Source organism: Podarcis vaucheri (genome assembly GCF_965113315.1).
Source record: "Podarcis vaucheri genome assembly, chromosome: 16".
Lineage (NCBI taxonomy): Eukaryota > Metazoa > Chordata > Lepidosauria > Squamata > Lacertidae > Podarcis > Podarcis vaucheri.
The window spans coordinates 3,918,635-3,937,506 of NC_138754.1; the positions used below are offsets into that span (position 1 = coordinate 3,918,635).

At 48.3% G+C, this 18,872-nt stretch overlaps 1 protein-coding gene across 2 annotated transcripts in view; it reads right to left on the reverse strand.

Moving 5' to 3' along the window:
* The window catches only part of CDC42SE1 (CDC42 small effector 1), a 45,418-nt gene extending 32,023 nt beyond the window's left edge, over positions 1 to 13,395 (reverse strand). For both annotated transcript variants that reach the window (XM_082202685.1, XM_082202684.1), the window contains exon 1: positions 13,210 to 13,395. The gene's annotated coding sequence lies outside the window, so the exon portion shown is untranslated. The remainder of the gene's footprint in view (positions 1 to 13,209) is intronic.
* Between the last annotated feature and the right edge of the window lie 5,477 nt (positions 13,396 to 18,872).

Here is an 18,872-nt window from a genome sequence, read left to right on the forward strand (position 1 = left end):
TTCTGCAGGATCAGGCCAAAGCGGAGGCCCAACCACCCTGGCGCCCTGTTCTCCCAGTGGTCAAACAAGGAGTCTAGGGATCCAGATAGACTGCGTCTGCAGCTGGAGGTTCCACAAGCACCTAAGAAGAGCCCTGTGGCCGGACTGGGCAGCCAAGGGGGACCCCGGCTATCCCAGGATCCTGTCCTCACAGCAGCCAACCAGGTCCCTCTCCTGGGAAACCCGCAAGCAAGATCTGAGCCTGTGGTCTCCAGCAACTGGGATTGAGAAGGATAGGAGAGGCAAAGTATAGCCATCGTGGCTAGCAGCCCTTTTCCTCCACCATGAATTTGTCCAATCCTTTTTTAATACCGGCCAGGTCAGCGGTGGGCGCCTCCTCCTGTGGCAGTGAGTTCCACAGGTTAACGGCAAAGGCGCCCTGCCCGTCGGCTTCCCTGGCTGCATCTGGCGGGGTGCCGTAGGGAAGAAGAAGCTGGCCTTTGGGTCTGATCCAGAGGGTCTCCTCCTGGGTTCCTTTAATCCTGCACGGAGAGGATATCTTAGGGCTCTCGTATCTACAGGACTGCCTCTCCTGGTCTGCCCCGCAGAGGACCTTAAGGTCCATGAATAACCATAGCTTAGAGGTCCCGGGCCCTAAGGAAGTCAGGCCATCCTCCACCAGGGCCAGGGCCTTCTCAGTGGTGGCTCTGACCTGGTGGAATGCTCTGTCCCAGGAGACCAGGGCCCTTCCTTCCACAGGGCCTGTAAGACAGAGCTATTCTGCCTGGCTTTCAATTTGAACTTAGCCTGATCTTTTATTCCCCTTCCTTCCCTCCCCCTCCCCATTTTATGAAGATTACCCGCTCTGGGATCCCACAGTTAATTCTCCCCTGGTCTCCACGCTGGCCTAAATAGGACTAATTTACCCAGCTAGCCCTGGGGATTATCTAATTGATTTTTGATTTTTTTTATTGTCATTCATGTTTTTATACTGTCTTTTATGCTGTTTTTATAATTAAGTGTTTTAAATTTGTTGTTAGCCGCCCTGAGCCTCGTTTTTGAACCTGGAAGGGCTGGGTATAAATAAATTATTATTATTATTATTATTATTATTATTATTATTATTATTATTATTATTATTATTTCCTTGGGAGTTTGGGTAGCAGCAACATCTCACTGGGCTTTTTGGAGCTTGCACCCATCGCTTGCCAGGATGGGGTTGATGGGTAAACAGCAACTCCTTGATCGGAAAGGGTTTGCGAAGGTCTGGGAGGGGGCGGTTCTGCTGTGTCCCTGTTTTGAAGCTGCCCAAAGCCGGTCATCAAGTAGAGGGTCAGTCGGCTTGAGTCCAGAGCTGTCCGGAGCTCTGGTTTCTTTGACCGGATATCATGAGATGCCTTCTACTTCTCCCAGAAACTCCTCTAGCCTCTTCTGTAATGGTTAGACTCACAGCTGTCCATGGAGGCGCAGGTCAATTCTGTGTCCAGGGCAGCTGTCTCCCAGCTCCATCTGGTACGCAGGCTGAGACCCTCCCTGCCCGCAGACTGTCTGGCCAGAGTGGTGCATGCTCTGGTTATCTCTCGCTTGGACTACTGCAATGCGCTCTACGTGGGGCTACCTTGGAAGGTGACTTGGAAACTGCAACTAATCCAGAATGCGGCAGCTAGACTGGTGACTGGGAGCGGCCGCCGAGACCATATAACACTGGTCTTGAAAGACCTAAATTGGCTCCCAGTACGTTTCCGAGCACAATTCAAAGTGTTGGTGCTGACCTTGAAAGCCCTAAATGGCCTCGGTCCAGTAGACCTGAAGGAGCGTCTCCACCCCCATCATTCTGCCCGGACGTTGAGGTCCAGCGCCGAGGGCCTTCTGGCGGTTCCCTCTCTGTTAGAAGCAACGTTAGAGGGAACCAGGCAGAGGGCCTTCTCGGTGGTGGCGCCCACCCTGTGGAACGCCCTCCCACCAGATGTCAAAGAGAACAACAACTACCAGACTTTTAGAAGGCATCTGAAGGCAGCCCTCTTTAGAGAAGCTTTTAATGTTTAACAGACCACTGTATTTTAATACTTTGTTGGAAGCCGCCCAGAGTGGCTGGGGAAACCCACCCAGATGGGCGGGGTATAAATAATAAATTTATTATTATTATTATTATTATTATTATTATTATTATTATTATTATTATTATTAGCAATGCTGTAGATGTGTGTGTGTTCTCTGCAGATCTCCAAATTCACTCCATTTGCAGGACACCAACAGACTCCAGCCAGCAATCCCCCTCCTTTCAGATGACACTGAATGAAGCCAAAATTGGGAAGATTCAGGAGAGAGAGAGAAAACGTCCTTCTTCCTGCAGAGTGGGACAGTGGAACTCCTTGCCACAGGAGACCGTGATCGCCACCAACTTGGACGGCTATAAAAGAGGAATTGGCAAATTTGTGGAGGGGGAGAGGACTGGAAATGGCAGGAGGGGAGAGTGTTTGTGTGATCAGATCCTGCAAAAGGATTCCCCACAAGCACCTGGGGGGACCCTGGGATGAGATGATGTTGGGACTAGGTGGTCCATTGGTCTGATCCAGAAACAAGGCTCTCCTGAGGTTCATATGCAACCTCCAGCTCTAGAGGCAGTCTATCTAGTCCCCCAGGTTCTTCGGGGTATTTGGCCACGGGGAGACCAGAACGCGAGAATAGATGGGCCTCCTTTGCCCTAATCCAGCTGTCGGGCTCTCCTGATGTTCTTACAGACATGTAACTGTGTGCCTGTGTGTGTGGCGCAACAAAATTTAGACGCAAGATAAACCGGGACATTTGAGGGGTGAAAAACAATCGGATTTTAAGCAGCAAGCAAATGAGACAGATACCAAGTGGAAACGAAGCAGTCTGTCCACCTGGAAACTTTTGCAAGTGCAAAGAAGGTTGAGAGCAGAACTACATATAACCGCCCCAATATACCACCAGGAGGACAAATAGAAACACACAATCTCTTCTCCCCAAACTCTGGTGAATTTCCAAATCGCAGCCATTTCCTCTTTATCAATACCAAGAGATGATGATAGATTAGATAGATAGATAGATGATAGATAGATGATAGATAGATGATAGATAGATAGATAGATAGATGATAGATAGATAGATGATAGAAATATAGATGGATAGATAGATAGATAGATAGATAGATAGATAGATAGATAGATAGATGATAGATAGATAGATGATAGGTAGGTAGGTATAGATAGATAGATAGATAGATAGATGATAGGTAGGTAGGTGGGACGTGGGTGGCGCTGTGGGTTAAACCACAGAACCTAGGACTTGACGATCAGAAGGTCGGTGGTTCGAATCCCCACGACGGGGTGAGCTCCCGTTGCTCGGTCCCTGCTCCTGCCAACCTAGCAGCTCGAAAGCACGTCAAAGTACAAGTAGATAAATAGGTACCGCTCTGGCGGGAAGGTAAACGGCATTTCCGTGCGCTGCTCTGGTTCGCCAGAAGTGGCTTAGTCATGCTGGCCACATGACCCGGAAGCTGTACGCCGGCTCCCTCGGTCAGTAAAGCGAGATGAGCGCTGCAACCCCAGAGTCGGTCACGACTGGACCTAATGCCCAGGGGTCCCTTTACCTTTGCCTTTAGGTAGGTAGGTAGATAGACAGACAGACCTTGCAGCGGTTCTCAACCAAGGGTCCCCAGATGTTGTTGGACTACAACTCCCATCATCCCTGAGCTCTGGCCTTGCTAGCTAGGGGTGATGGGAGTTGTAGTCCAACAACATCTGGGGACCTGCAGGTTGAGAAACGCTGCCTTAAGGGAAAACAGATATACACAGTGATTCTTCCCACTGCAGAATTAATATTTGTCTGGGGAGGATGAGATCTCAAGAGCTGGTAGCCGCAGATGGTGGGCGCCTGACCGAGGTTTTAAGATTCCAGTGATAGCACTGACCGAAAGCCGGGTTTTCCGCCCAGACCCCAGGCACTTCTGCAAAGAGGTTATTTTGGGTTATGTTGGTCACACATGGCATCTGCGGTCTGGTCACAAGGTGCCTCGCTGCAGCTCACACGCCTTGCCGCCCCTGCTCCCGCCCACCTCTCTCTCCCGTGGCCTCGTGTGGACGGCTGGGAAAGCTTTTCAACATCTACATGCAGCCGCTGGGAGAGATCACCAGGGGGTTTGGGCTGGGTGTCCATCAGTATGTGGATGATACCCAGCTCTACCTCTCTTTCAAATCAGAACCAGTGAAGGCGGTGAAGGTCCTGTGTGAGTGCCTGGAGGCGGTTGGAAGATAGATGGCGGCTAACAGATTGAGGTTGAATCCTGACAAGACAGAAGTACTGTTTTGGGGGGACAGGAGGCGGGCAGGTGTGGAGGACTCCCTGGTCCTGAATGGGGTAACTGTGCTCCTGAAGGACCAGGTGCGCAGCCTGGGAGTCATTTTGGACTCACAGCTGTCCATGGAGGCGCAGGTCAATTCTGTGTCCAGGGCAGCTGTTTACCAGCTCCATCTGATACGCAGGATGAGACCCTCCCTGCCCACAGACTGTCTTGCCAGAGTGGTGCATGCTCTGGTTATCTCCTGCTTGGACTACTGCAGTGTGCTCTATGTGGGGCTACCTTTGAAGGTGACCCGGAAATTACAGCTAATACAGAATGCGGCAGCTAGACTGGTGACTGGGAGCGGCCGCCAAGACCACATAACACCGGTCCTGAGAGATCTGCATTGGCTCCCAGTACGTTTCCGAGCACAATTCAAAGTGTTGGTGCTGACCTTGAAAGCCCTAAACGGCCTCGGTCCAGTATACCTGAAGGAGCGTCTCCACCCCCATCGTTCAGCCCAGACACTGAGATCCAGCGCCGAGGGCCTTCTGGCGGTTCCCTCCCTGTGAGAAGCCAAGTTACAGGGAACCAGGCAGAGGGCCTTCTCGGTGGTGGCGCCCGCCTTGTGGAACGCCCTCCCACCAGATGTCAAAGAGAAAAACGACCAGACTTTTAGAAGACATCTGAAGGCAGCCCTGTTTAGGGAAGCTTTTAATGTTTGATTTATTACAGTATTTTAATATTTTTTTGGAAGCCGCCCAGAGTAGCTGGGGAAGCCTAGCCAGATGGGTGGGGTATAAATAATAAATTATTATTATTATTATTATTATTATTATTATTATTATTAGGCCGAGACAAAGCCATGGAGGAGGGCAAAGCGATTGATGGCTACTGGCCACGGTCGCTTTGCTCTGTCGCCGTGGCCAAAGGACGTGGTACTTCTTCTGCTTCCCAGGGGCTAAGGGATCACCAGGTGGGGAGAATTGCCCCGGATGCTAGCTGTCAAAATGAGTTGGAAGGGAACCCAGCGGTCATCTAGTCCAACCCCCTGCAAGTCAGGAGCCCCGGCTAAACAATAAGCGTGGGCCAATTCACAGGACAATTCACAAAGGAGGGCCAACCATGCATGCGTTTTGATTTTCAAGTTTGCACGAATCTGCAATGCAGAGATCTCGGCAGAAAAGTCCTGATGCAATTAACCCTTCCCAAGGGGGGGGGTTGAGTCAGAGGCATCTCAGCCAAGACGCCTTGCATGCTCCAGACAAAGGGAGCCTTCATCGCAGGGGGGCGGGGGGGGGAGAGGAACAGGCTAGGAAGGAAAAGGGCCTTGAGAGAGAGGAGAGAGAGAGAGAGAGAGAGAGAGAGAGAGAGAGAGAGAGCTTCCTTCTAGCAGCAAAGGGAATCCTAGTAACTCTGACGGCAATACTAAGCCACGCTTTCATTGAAAGGCTTGTCTTTCCTATCCCTGACGTAGAGGCTGGTGTGTTGGGACCAGGTCCTGGGTTCAAATCCTCCTTCAGCTATGGGCAAATAGTCTAATTGGTCAACGTCTAAAGGATAGCGAGCGCCAGAACAACCAGGCCACAACATTGGTACCTCCGGTTACATACGCTTCAGATTACAGACGCTTCAGGTTACAGACTCCGCTAACCCAGAAATAGTACCTCGGGTTAAGAACTTTGCTTCAGGATGAGAACACAAATCATGCTCCGGCGGCGCGGCGGCAGCAGGAGGCCCCCATTAGCTAAAGTGGTGCTTCAGGTTAAGAACAGACCTCCGGAACAAATTACCGTATTTTTTGCTCTATAAGACTCACCTTTTCCCTCCCAAAAAGTAAGGGGAAATGCGTGTGCGTCTTATGGAGCGAATGCAGGCTCCACAGCTATCCCAGAAGCCAGAACAGCAAGAGGGATCACTGCGCAGCGATCCCTCTTGCTGTTCTGGCTTCTGAGATTCATAATATTATTTTTTATTGTTTTCCTCCTCCAAAAACTAGATGCGTCTTATGGTCTCATGCGTCTTGTAGAGCGAAAAATACGGTAAGTACTTAATCTGTGGTACCACTGTATAAAAAAAATCTGCCCTTGGTATGTTCAGTTTCTAGCTCTCCATTTTGATTCTCTGGCCCCATATCTGCACAAACCTATTATCCCAAAATACGGACGCGCTTTTACACTTGCAAGACTGGACGTTTTGCCATCTGCGGTACTTGAGGGTCGATTCCAAAAGATCCTGCCTGAGAAACGCCTTTGCCCCTGTGGAGATGGTAGCACCGAAACAGCGGCACACGTCCTCCTGTCCTGTACTCTCTACAAAGAGCCGAGGAACGAGATCATCACCCCACTTGTACTAACCATCCCAGGGCGCTCAGCCACTGCCACAATGTGCTTCCTTCTATCAGATCAAAATGAGCGGATAACAGCAAAGGTTGCTAGGTTCATCGCAGGGGCCATCAGAATAAGGGCCGCTAACTGACTGCTTTGGGAGAAAAGCAATGACAAACCTAGACAGCATCTTAAAAAGCAGAGACATCACCTTGCCAACAAAGGTCCGTATAGTTAAAGCTATGGTATTCCCAGTAGTGATGGATGGAAGTGAGAGCTGGACCATAAAGAAGGCTGATCGCCAAAGAATGGATGCTTTTGAATTCTGGTGCTGGAGGAGACTCTTGAGAGTCCCATGGACTGCAAGAAGATCCAACCTCTCCATTCTGAAGGAAACCAGCCCTGAGTGCTCACTGGAAGGACAGATCCTGAAGCTGAGGCTCCAAGACTTTGGCCACCTCATGAGAAGAGAAGACTCCCTGGAAAAGACCCTGATGTTGGGAAAGATGGAGGGCACAAGGAGAAGGGGACGACAGAGGACGAGATGGTTGGACAGTGTTCTTGAAGCTACCAGCATGAGTTTGACCAAACTGCGGGAGGCAGTGGAAGACAGGAGTGCCTGGCGTGCTCTGGTCCAGGGGGTCACGAAGAGTCGGACACGACTAAACAACTAAACAACAAGAAACTGACTGCTGATTCAGGACCTTAAATTGTGCTTTTATATCAAATTTCATTTTCTGCGTATACTGTAATGTTTTACTGTTGCTATGGCCATTGGCTAATGCAAATAAAGTTTCATTTATCTATCTCCTTCAGCCATGAAGCTCCGGGGCCAGTCACGGCCTGACCTACACACAGGGTCACAGTGAGGACAAGCCATGCGCAAAACCACCTCCAAAATCCACCTACGCCTTCGAGAGCTCCTTGGAGGAAAAGTGGCATAGTCAAACTGTGGAACTCCCTGCCACAAGAAGCAACTGGAACGGCTTTAAAAGAGCAACCACCAGGCAAATTCACGGAGGAAAAGGCTACCGATTTGTGGTTCTGCCCTGCTTCCGTAGACATACGACTCAAGAGAATTGGAAGGGACTGTAAGGGTCATCTGGTCCAACCCCCTTGAAATGCAGAATTTCCTTCAGGCACGGGGCGGTATAGAAATAAATTAATTTTTATTTTTTTTACTAAAGTGAGGCTTGAAGCCACAAACCTGAGATTGAGAGTCTCATGCTTTACAGATGGAGCTATCCCAGTCCCAATTGAAAGTCTTGGCAGATGCTATGGGGCTTACTCGCAGGAAGGCAGGGTTCGGATCGTGGTCTAAGCGACGAGGCGGATAGTCACAAAATCATAGACTTGTCTGGCTAGAAGGGACCCCAAGGGTCTGGCCAAGTGTGGTACTAGTTCAGGGGTCAGCAAACTCAGGGGGCCGGTCCACTGTCCCTCAGACCTTGTGGGGGGCCAGACTATATTTTGAAGGGGGGGGGGAATCAACGAATTCCTATGCCCCACAAATAACCCAGAGATGCATTTTAAATAAAAGCAAACATTCTACTCATGTAAAAACATGCTGATTCCTGGACCGTCCGCGGGCAGGACTGAGAAGGCGATTGGGCCGGATCCGGCCCCTGCGCCTTAGTTTGCCTACCCACGTACTAGTTCCTCCCTTGATCTGGACTCTACACTTACGTTTATAGAGTCTAGAATTGCATGAGCTATTTTTGCTGCTGCATCACACCGTCAGCTCACGCTAAGCTTGTGGTCTACCAAGATCCCTAGTTCCTTCCTGCAAGTCCTGCTGGCAAGCCCCCTATTTGTGCCAATTTGGATCTCGCCTCTGCCATCCAATCGCTCTGCTTCCCTTGTGCCCCTCGCTCTGTCTTCTTCACTCCTCCTGCCTCAGATCTGGGGGTCTATAGTACTGACCACCTCCTATGGGGCAGCTGTAAGATACAACTGAGCAATACAAGGCCCTGAAGCACAGCACAAAACACTCTGCAAGGCGAAGGGACTCTTGAATGCGTAGGCAGGATTTATTTTAGGGCTGCAGGAAACTACAGCTAATCCAGAATGCGGCAGCTAGACTGGGGACTGGGAGCAGCCGCCGAGACCATATAACACCGGTCCTGAAAGACCTACACTGGCTCCCAGTACGTTTCCGAGCACAATTCAAAGTGTTGGTGCTGACCTTGAAAGCCTTAAACGGCCTCAGTCCAGTATACCTGAAGGAGCGTTTCCACCCCCATCGTTCTGCCTGGACACTAAGGTCCAGCGCCGAGGGCCTTCTGGTGGTTCCCTTGCTATGAGAAGCCAAGTTACAGGGAACCAGGCAGAGGGCCTTCTCGGTGGTGGCACCCACCCTGTGAAACTCCCTCCCACAAGATGTCAAAGAGAAAACCAACTAACAGACTTTTAGAAGACATCTGAAGGCAGCCCTCTTTAGGGAGGCTTTTAATGTCTGATGCATTACTGTTTTTTAATATTTTGTTGGAAACCGCCCAGAGTGGCTGGGGAAGCCCAGCCAGATGGGCGGGGTATAAGTAATAAATTATTATTATTATTATTGTGTTAGGGGGTGCAGAACTGTGTTATCTGTGACGCAATTGGTCAGTTCGTTAAGTATTTTTATTTATTTACTTGTTTGAGGGGGCAGCTGCCCCCCCCCCGGCTACACCCATAGTACTCAGACATTCGACTGTTCAGGGACATAAGGAGCAGCAACGGAATGTTTGCAGTCCAGACTCTGCGAGGGAAGGGAATGCTGTCAGTTCAGTTGGGATGAAGATTACCAGCCGAGACCCTGAGGGAGAGAAGATTTGAAGCCGCGGGGAAAGGCTAGGGTTGGAAAATTTGATGTCGATGGGGTTCCCAGAGCGGGAAGCTTGGGACATGTAGGATGTTTAGAAGTGGGGACTGAGAGAGGATGGTTAAGAGCCTAGTCGAAGAAACAGAATTTCGCAGATGGATTTGAACGGCCCCAGTCAATTCCTTAGCCACATATTAAAGGTAAAGGTAAAGGGACCCCTGACCATTAGGTCCAGTCGTGGCCGACTCTGGGGTCGCGGCACTCATCTTGCTTTATTGGCCGAGGGAGCCAGCGTACAGCTTTCGGGTCATGTGGCCAGCATGACTAAGCCGCTTCTGGCGAACCAGAGCAGCACACGGAAACGCCGTTTACCTTCCTGCCAGAGTGGTACCTATTTATCTACTTGCACTTTGTGCTTTTGAACTGCTAGGTTGGCAGGAGCAGGGACCGAGGAACGGGAGCTCACCCCGTCGCGGGGATTCGGACCACTGACCTTCTGATCAGCAAGTCCTAGGCTCTGTGGTTTAACCCACAGCGCCACCCGCATCCCATTAGCCACATATTATGATTGGCTTAAATCAGGCCTAGGCAAACTCGCCCTCCAGATGTTTTGGGACTACATCATCCCTAGCGCCACAGCGTCCCAATAAAGAGGTATAGAAATGAAAGAAATAATAATAAATTTCATTGCAAAATAAAAAAAAGACATTTCGTCGTGGCAACTGTAACCGAGGTTCAGGGTGCCGTTTGGCAATTAACATACAGTATATATCTGAGTTTCTAACGTTGGCAGAGAGATTTGTCATATTCCCGCCTCCAGAGCACATGTCATTCCCACTCCAAGCCCTAACAGGCCCCCGACTTGTCTGTTGAGAAATCCTTCAAGCCAGTTGACCTCACGTCATGGGCGTGGGATGCAGAGGAGAAGAGAAAGATCTAGGAAGCAGCGGCTGGGGGTTGGGGAGTGGAATGGGGTGGGGGGGGTTTTTGGTGAGGGGTGCAGATAGAGGAGACAGGAAATCTCTGAGGACTTTGCTCAGGTGGGGTGGAAATTGTTACCAAACCAGCTCGTTCACGTGGGGAAAATGAAACTAAAGTACTAAACGTCTTTTAACCCGGTGGCCACAGCGGAGAGGATATTGAGGGAGGGGCCCCCAAAAGCTCAAGAATGCAATAATTTCGGGTGCCTGCAGAGGGGAGGGAGAGGGAACCCCCCTTCCTCTTTGGGACACTGAACATATATATATATATTTTTTGTAGCTGCTGGCTGAGAGAGTTGTGCAGCTAAGAGAAAAGTTTTGCATTTTAAGAACTCATGTCTCTCCAATTTCTCTTCCCTTTCCCCTTTCTCTCAACATCTTGTGGGGTTTTTTTATATCTAGGCGTAAAGACAGTCTTTTTATCTGCCTACTGCAAACTGTCTGTCTGTTAAAAAAACAGCAACGCCACCCAAATCAACAGCACAACCTCTTCTTGGCCTGTTTACTCAGGAGGGAAGTGCAATGGAGTTCAGTGGGGTTTCCTACCCACCCAAAAAAGCTTGCATGGGGATAGCACTGTTAAAATGTTCTTGGGATGGTGTGCAGATGTTGGTGGGGCGGGTGTAAAGAAGAGAGTCAAAGAATTCACCCCCCCAAAAAAAAACCTCTAAAAGATGAAACTGGTAGTGTGCTGTAGTGGTTAGAGTGTCAGTCTAGGACCTGGGAGAGAGCAGGGTTCACATCCTCCCACTTGGCCACACGAATATCACTGGGTGTGATCAGTCCCTGCCTCCCTCAGACTAACCTACCTCAGAGGGTTGTCGTGGGGTTTAAATGAGAGGGGTGGAACCATGCATGCCACTTTAGAGATAAAATGTGTCCCACAAACGAAATAAGCAAACATATTTTTAAAAAAGAAATATTGATAGTTGCAGACTTCCACATTGGTCCACACTCAGGATGTGAATTTGAAACAATGTGTTGGATGTTGCAAAAACTGTGTGTATGTTTCCCTATGGGGGGAAAAACATCAATACCGCGTTCCCACAAAGAGTTTCAGAAACAATTATAATCTCGCAAGGAGGAGAGGTATAAAATGTGGCCCGACTTCAGAACTAGAAATCAGATCTGACAAGCCCTTGTCTTTCTCTCACAGACAGAGGCAACCGCACAAAACAAGCCTGTTTCTTTCTTCTGACTTGAATGAGTCAAATCTGGAGAAAGGAAATGGGGGGGGGGGAGGAGGAGGAGAAATGGGTAGAGTGGAGGGAGGGAAATCTTTTCGCACGGTTTTGTAAGAGCCTGTAAGCAGCTTTGTGAAGTGGCTACTGTTTCTTTAAAAAAAAGTACAGAAAAAAATAATTTTTGGCTCCCTTTGTCAGAGAGAGGCCTCGAATCTTGCTAAACTCCCCGGGTTTCAAGAGCGAGCTAAAAATTCTGATGTCGAAAGCTGTGGGGAGCATGGCCTCTCCAAACCCCCATTCCCCAAAAGCTCAGGGGTACAGCTGATGGGAAAAGGGGTGCTGAGGCTGTCTGAGTCCCCCCTAAAGTCCAAAACCGCTTACCGGCAGAGTTGTGGCGCTTTCCCAAAAGCCACATGAAGAGCATGGGCCTAATGTGAAGTGGGCCAGTTTTGCAGAAATTATGATGTTTTCAGCCCACGCTTTGCTGAGTTATGGGGTTTCAACCTTCCCACCTACCTGCCCCACCTGCTCCCCACAATCCAGAGGTGACACAAAACCCGCTGTGGGTTGCGGCAACTTTAGGAAAGGGTTTAAGCATTCAAATTTTTGCAGAGGCCTTTGCTTTCTTTAGGAGCATGAAGGAGCCTTGGGCTGAGTAATTTTCCCCCCTAGGAAAAGGTGTGTGTGTGTGTGTGTGTGTGTGTGTGGAAGGAGGTCAAGGATCTAATGTTGCTTTATGGACGAAAAAAATTATTATGACCGGCCAACAACAGACAGTGGAAAATCCAGAAATATGTTTGAAATAAGGGGCGGGGGAAGAATTAAGAGGCAGACAGAGACTTCCTGGCTTTCCCCTCTTTTTTTCCTTTCTGTTGGTGGTTCAGTTTTTTTAAAAAAAACTTTTTAAAAATGCGTCATGGGATTAAAAGAGAGAGAGAACATGAGAATTTTGCTAAAGGATTTAGCCAACCAGCTTTTAAAAAAAACAACAAAATCCTCTAGGCAAAGGACGCTGAGAGATTTTTAACACCCATTTTTTTCCCCCTGAATCAATGAGACTCAGAGTTTCCTTTGGCTAAAAAATAAAAAGAAATCCCAACTTGGGAGAGGCTTGGGAAGGACACGCCATCTCCCAAGGTCTGAAGCGAAAGCGGATTTGAAAGAAAATGGAAAGGTTTATTTCGTAAAACAAACACGGAAGGGCCACACGACGCCGAAGTTTGCCCTACTCAGAGTAGACCCCTTGAAACGAACGGCTGGCCCCACGATTTCACCAGGTCTACTCTCGAGTAGGACCGGGTTGGCTTCCACCGCCCTAGGTTTGCGAGTTTCCCTGCACTTTCGCGAAAAGCGATCCTCTTACAAAAGGCGGATTATTTGTGACAAAAGCACGGGTCCCAGTTCCTCCTAGGCTTACTTTTTTTTTGGGGGGGGGGAGAAAAAGAAAACAGGGACAAGAATACAGAGACATATTTGGGAACCTTTGAAGTAACAGAGGAGATCAGAGGCGTTTTACAAAAGAGCAGAACCCGAAGCGCAGTTATCTGTCCCGCTAGTCGCCAGCGCGCACAGAGGATCAGGCGTAAAACCGAGAAGAAAGTTTCCAAAGGCAAAAGAGGGGACCCAGCCTTACCTGGTCTTCTTGGGGCGCGCGGCTCCTTCTCCTCCGACCCCCTTCCTCTCTCGCCTCCAGCCAGTTCCCTGGCTCAGACTGGCATGGAAACTTTCCTTGGGAAATCCAGCCCCGCGCACGAGGTGTGGCTCTCCACCCCGCTGCGTGTGAGAAGAAGGAAATGCTCAGAAGGACTTTCCACACACAGAGAGAGACGCGCCCGCGCGCCCGCGCGCACACAACACGCCCGGGTGCTTCAGTGCGCCTTGGAGAGGCGATGCAAGAGCGCTGACTTGGGGGCGGCCGGGGCATTGCAGAAAAAAGGGAGTCAGGAAAGGGGTCCAAAGGTCTCTCCATCACTGCTGGCAGAAGAAGCAGGCTGGCAGCATCACGCAGATGCCAAGACTCTCAGGGGGCAAGGGGCATAACTGTCAACGTTTCCCCTTTTTAAAGGGAAATTCCCTTATTCCGAATAGGATGCCTCGCAAGAAAAGGGGAAAGTTGACAGCTATGGCAAGGGACCTGATCAGTGCCGGATTTACGTGTAAGCTAAGGTTGTTGTTGCTGTTGTTGTTGTTTAGTCGTTTAGTCGTGTCCGCCTCTTCGTGACCCCCTGGACCAGAGCACGCCAGGCACTCCTGTCTTCCACTGCCTCCCGCAGTTTGGTCAAACTCATGCTGGTAGCTTCGAGAACACTGTCCCACCATCTCGTCCTCTGTCGTCCCCTTCTCCTTGGGCCCTCCATCTTTCCCAACATCAGGGTCTTTCCCAGGGAGTCTTCTCTTCTCATGAGGTGGCCAAAGTCTTGGAGCCTCAGCTTCAGGATCTGTCCTTCTAGTGAGCACTCAGGGCTGGTTTCCTTCAGAATGGAGAGGTTTGATCTTCTTGCAGTCCATGGGACTCTCAAGAGTCTCCTCCAGCACCAAGCTAAGGTTACCATATTTTTTTCAATGAATCCGGGGACACTTTTAAAAAAAGGGGGGGGGAGTTATTAAAAAAGAAGAAGTAATATCTTCTCTTTTGTGGTCTCCTCTGTCGCATGGCCTTCCTCTGGGCCACAGCCACGTGTCCTTACCTTCCCGGTGCTCTCCTACCTTTTCTCCTCAGCAGTGGCAGCAGTGCAGCAAGGTCAGGGCTCCCCCTTTTCTCTCTCTTCCTTTTCCTCCTCTCTTTCTTCTCCCTGCGTCGGCTCCAGGGTTTTCCTGGCCCCAAAGCGCCACTGGGCAGTCGGCCAGGTGGCCAGGCGCTCTCGCTCCTGGCTCAATTTGGGTCATGGGGTGTGTGTGTCAGTGGCTCCCTCAGTTGACACACCAGGCATCCCCGGTTCCCCTTTGGTAGTGATGGCGGCAGCGGCAGCCTCAGCAGCCCGGAGCCAGGCTGGTAGCGCAGTTGCCTCTGGCTGGCTTCATGAGCTGCTCGCTGTTGTGGCGCCCACCATTTCCCCTCGCCGGAAGTCCCCATATGATGTGTCTTGTGCCGTTGAACCAATCACGCAACATTCATTCCCTACTAATAAATCTACATCACTTAAAATATAAATCCGGGGACATTAAATGAAACCCGGGGACATTCCGGGGACGGATTTTGTCAGGGGACAAATTTGTATATCTGAGGACTGTCCCCGGGAAACGGGGACGCCTGGTAACCATAATATAAGCTAAACAAGCTATAGCTTAGGGCCTCCCTCTTGGAAGCCCCAAAAAATTTAAAGGGGGAAAAAACCTGGGTGTACATTTCCAAAATAAAAAACAAATAAAATAAAACCTACAATTATTATTTCATGTTATAGCAAGTTTCTGAGACTTTGTAAGTTGTGTTTCTATTTTTTTTTTTATAATAATTTTTATTACATTTTTCCAAATTACAAAAAGAACAGAAAGAAAAAGCAGAATAAAAGAAAAAAAGGAAAAAGAACAGAAAATCACATCCATTTCAATAGCTTGTTTCAAATTTCCATTGGACTTCCCCACATCTCCCGCATAATGCATTCTTGATAATAAAGTCATCAGCAAATTATACCCTTATTTCGTGTGTTTCTTTATATTTTCAGTTGCAATTTAAGTTTAGATCTCTTATTCTCCATTTACTCTAAAAATATCATTTTTACCCATTTAAACTTTGATTCTTTCACAAATGTTAGCAATTTCATAGATAATTAAATTTCATTGCTGGGGCTAACGTTCCAAATCATACGACATCTTATGTTTCATACAGCTTATAATACTTTTGCAAATAGTCTTTAAATTTTTTCCAGTCCTCCTCCATTGCCTCTTCTCCCAGGTCTCGGATTCTTGCAGTCATCTCGGCCAGTTCCATGTAGTTCATCAATTGCGTCTGCCACTCCTCCAGTGTGGGCAAATCTTGGGTCTTCCAATGCTTGGCGATAAGAATTCTTGCTGCAGTTGTAGCATACATAAAAAAAGTTCTATCCTTTTTTAACACCTTCTGGCCGACAATGCCCAGAAGGAAGGCCTCTGGTTTCTTGGGAAAGGTGTACTTAAACACCTTTTTTAACTCGTTATAGATCATTTCCCAAAAGGCCTTCAATCTTGGACAAGTCCACCAGAGGTGAAAGAATGTCCCTTCAGCCTCCTTGCATTTCCAACATTTATTATCAGACAAATGGTATATCTTAGCGAGCTTGACTGGGGTCATGTACCACCTGTATACCATTTTCATAATGTTTTCTTTCAAGGCATTACATGCCGTAAACTTCATACCGGTGGTCCATAACCTTTCCCAGTCCTCAGACATAATATTGTAACCAATGTCTTGAGCCCATTTTATCATGGCTGATTTAACTGTCTCATCCTGAGTGTTCCATTTAAGCAGCAAGTTGTACATTCTCGATATTACCTTGGTCTTTGGTTCTAACAACTCTGTCTCAAGTTTCGATTTTTCCACCTGGAATCCTATTTTTTTATCTAGCTTAAAAACCTCATTAATTTGGGCATAATGTAGCCAATTTTGCACCTTATCCTTTAATTTTTCAAAGCTCTGCAACCTCCAATTACCTCCGATGTTTTCTATTATTGTGTTTCTAAATGAACTTTTGTTATCACCAAATGCCAATGTGTTCGCATGATTAAGTTTGTTATGAATAAAAAAATCCTTTTACGTTAGAGCTTCATCATTATTTCACTATTAATATACTTCTTCTTAATTGCATTTCAGTTCAACCACTACTTTGATAAAATACATATTTTGTTATGTGCAAATGGCTCGAGATACCTATTAGGTATCTGCCTGAGAAACAAATACGATTTTGGTTTTAAACACAGTGTAAGGTAGTCTTTATGGGAGTTTATTGTATTTAATTATGGGGTATCAGAGTTTTTAGGGGCTAAACAGGCTGGGATAGCTGGGATAGCAGGCTTGTGGGTTTTTGAATGTCTGATGTAGATTTTTTTTCCAATTTCGTTGTTCTGTATGGGACAATGACAATAAAGATTATCGTATTGTAGGTCCATAAATTACCATATAGCATATATTCAACACAAAAAACAGCGCCAATTTGTTGTTGACAAAGGACGGCTGGGCATATAAAGGGCCCCGTTACCTTCAGTAGCTGAGGGCCGCATCAAACCTCAATCCGGCCCTGGGCCCGATCCTTTTCTCCCTTGATGATCCTGACGCCCTGCCTCAGGGGTTGGGCATCTGTTCCGTGTGCTGAAGAGGCTCCATGTTTAGAGGCAGTCTACCAGCAGCAGGGCAGCAGCTGGTAGCATGGGGGGGGGCGGTAGCCAGGATTTATGAGGGGTACCCACCTGTCACCATCCTCTGCCTGGCTCTGTCTAGCAGAAATGTCTCAACAACAGCTGTTCTATATTACTTTCTTTTGACCCCAAGTGCTCAGAAGAAACCCGCCCAAATCTTTCTACACAATTTCTACTTTCAGTATTTATATTTATTTACCGTATTTTTCGCCCTATAGGATGCACTTTTCCCCCCTCCAAAAATGAAGGGGAAATCTGTGTGCGTCCCATGGGGCGAATGCAGGCTTTCGCTGAAGCTTGGAGAACGAGAGGGGTCGCTGCGCACCGACCCCTCTTGCTCTCCAGGCTTCAGGAAGCTATCCGCAAGCCTGGGGAGCCCGCCGGAGTTCCCGCCGGGCTCCCTAGGCTGCGGATAGCAGCCTGCTGCACGGAGCGCGGGGAGCGCTGAAGCAGAGGGCCCCGCGCTTTGGGCAGACATTGGGCAGCCCCACAAGCTCGGGGGACAGCGGGGAGGCGCAGCGCGGCCATCCCACTGTTCCCCGACCTGGTTTGGATTCCCCGACCAGGTTTCTTTTGGGGGGGGGGGAAATAAAGGAATCCCCCCTTATTTCCCCCCCAAAAAACTAGGTGCGTCCTATGGGACGAAAAATACGGTACTTGATTTTTTGGGGGGATAGTCCCTGACTATGCCCATGGCTGGTAGACTGCCTCTAAACTTGGAGGCTCTTCTGCGTCGCCGTTTAGGGACAAATCTGGGCTGCCGGTTTTCTCAGCGGCTTTCGGGGGTTTCGGGCGACAGGCGTTCCTAGCCCTGCTTGGATTCGCCAGAGTTGGAACCCGGGACTTTTGGTACACCAAATAAAGTGTTCTGCTGCTGGGCTGTGTGGCTCTTCTCTTAAACAGAACAATAAGATTCCAGTCCTCATTGTTGCGAAGGAAAGGGCTGGTTTAAACAGAAGCTGCCCGACACAGAGACAGACCTTTGGTCTCTCTAGCGCAGGACTTTCCAGGGATTTTAGGCAGAGGTCCTCTCCTGCCAGGGCATGTTGAATTTTCCAGTGTTCAAATTTCCCAAATGAGGAGTCCTAAAAGGTTGCAGCCTGGCTTGGGAATTCAAAGGATATTTCTGTTAAATTAATATAATTTAGTTTTGCTTGGTAAGTAAAACGTAAAATTGCATAGAAATCATTAAAATGATTGCCAAGTACTGACAATTATATTACAATTTTAGTAGTACAGTGGTACCTTGGGTTAAGTACTTAATTCGTGCCGAAGGTCCGTTCTTAACCTGAAACTGTTCTTAACCTGAAGCACCACTTTAGCTAATGGGGCCTCCTGCTGCTGCCGCGCCGTCGGAGCACAATTTCTGTTCTCATCCTGAAGCAAAGTTCTTAACCTGAAGCACTATTTCTGGGTTGGCGGAGTCTGTAACCTGAAGCATATGTAATCCAAGGTACCGCTGTAGTAGTATTTAGCATTGGCTGACATTTTCAGAAAGTAAAATTAAAATTATTTGGTTTTCCAAAAGCAGCTGATGTGCTTCTCTGATGAATGTAGACTTACCAAGCTAAATGGAGGACATTTGCTAGCCTTTAAAAGGCCTCTCTTATCTGAATTTTCATTTTTCACTCAGCTCACTAAATTTCTTAAATGCCTGCTTGCAATAATAATATTGTTATTACAGCCAATTTCCAAAATCAGCCTAACCCTTTCCATGTTGTTTTCTTGAGTAGGCCCACTGAAATGAACCAGGTCTATGAAGTTCAGTGGTCCTACTCGGAGTAGGGCTTAAATTGACTGCAACTCTTGTACAATATATATGCATGTGGGATATTTTGCAAATATTCATCAACAGGATAGAAGGTTGCTTACATAATATTTTTTTTGAAGACCTCAAGAAGAAGCAATCTGAAGGCAAATATTGAAAGCAAACACAGAGCGACGATCAGGCTTCTCTTTTTGTTTTTG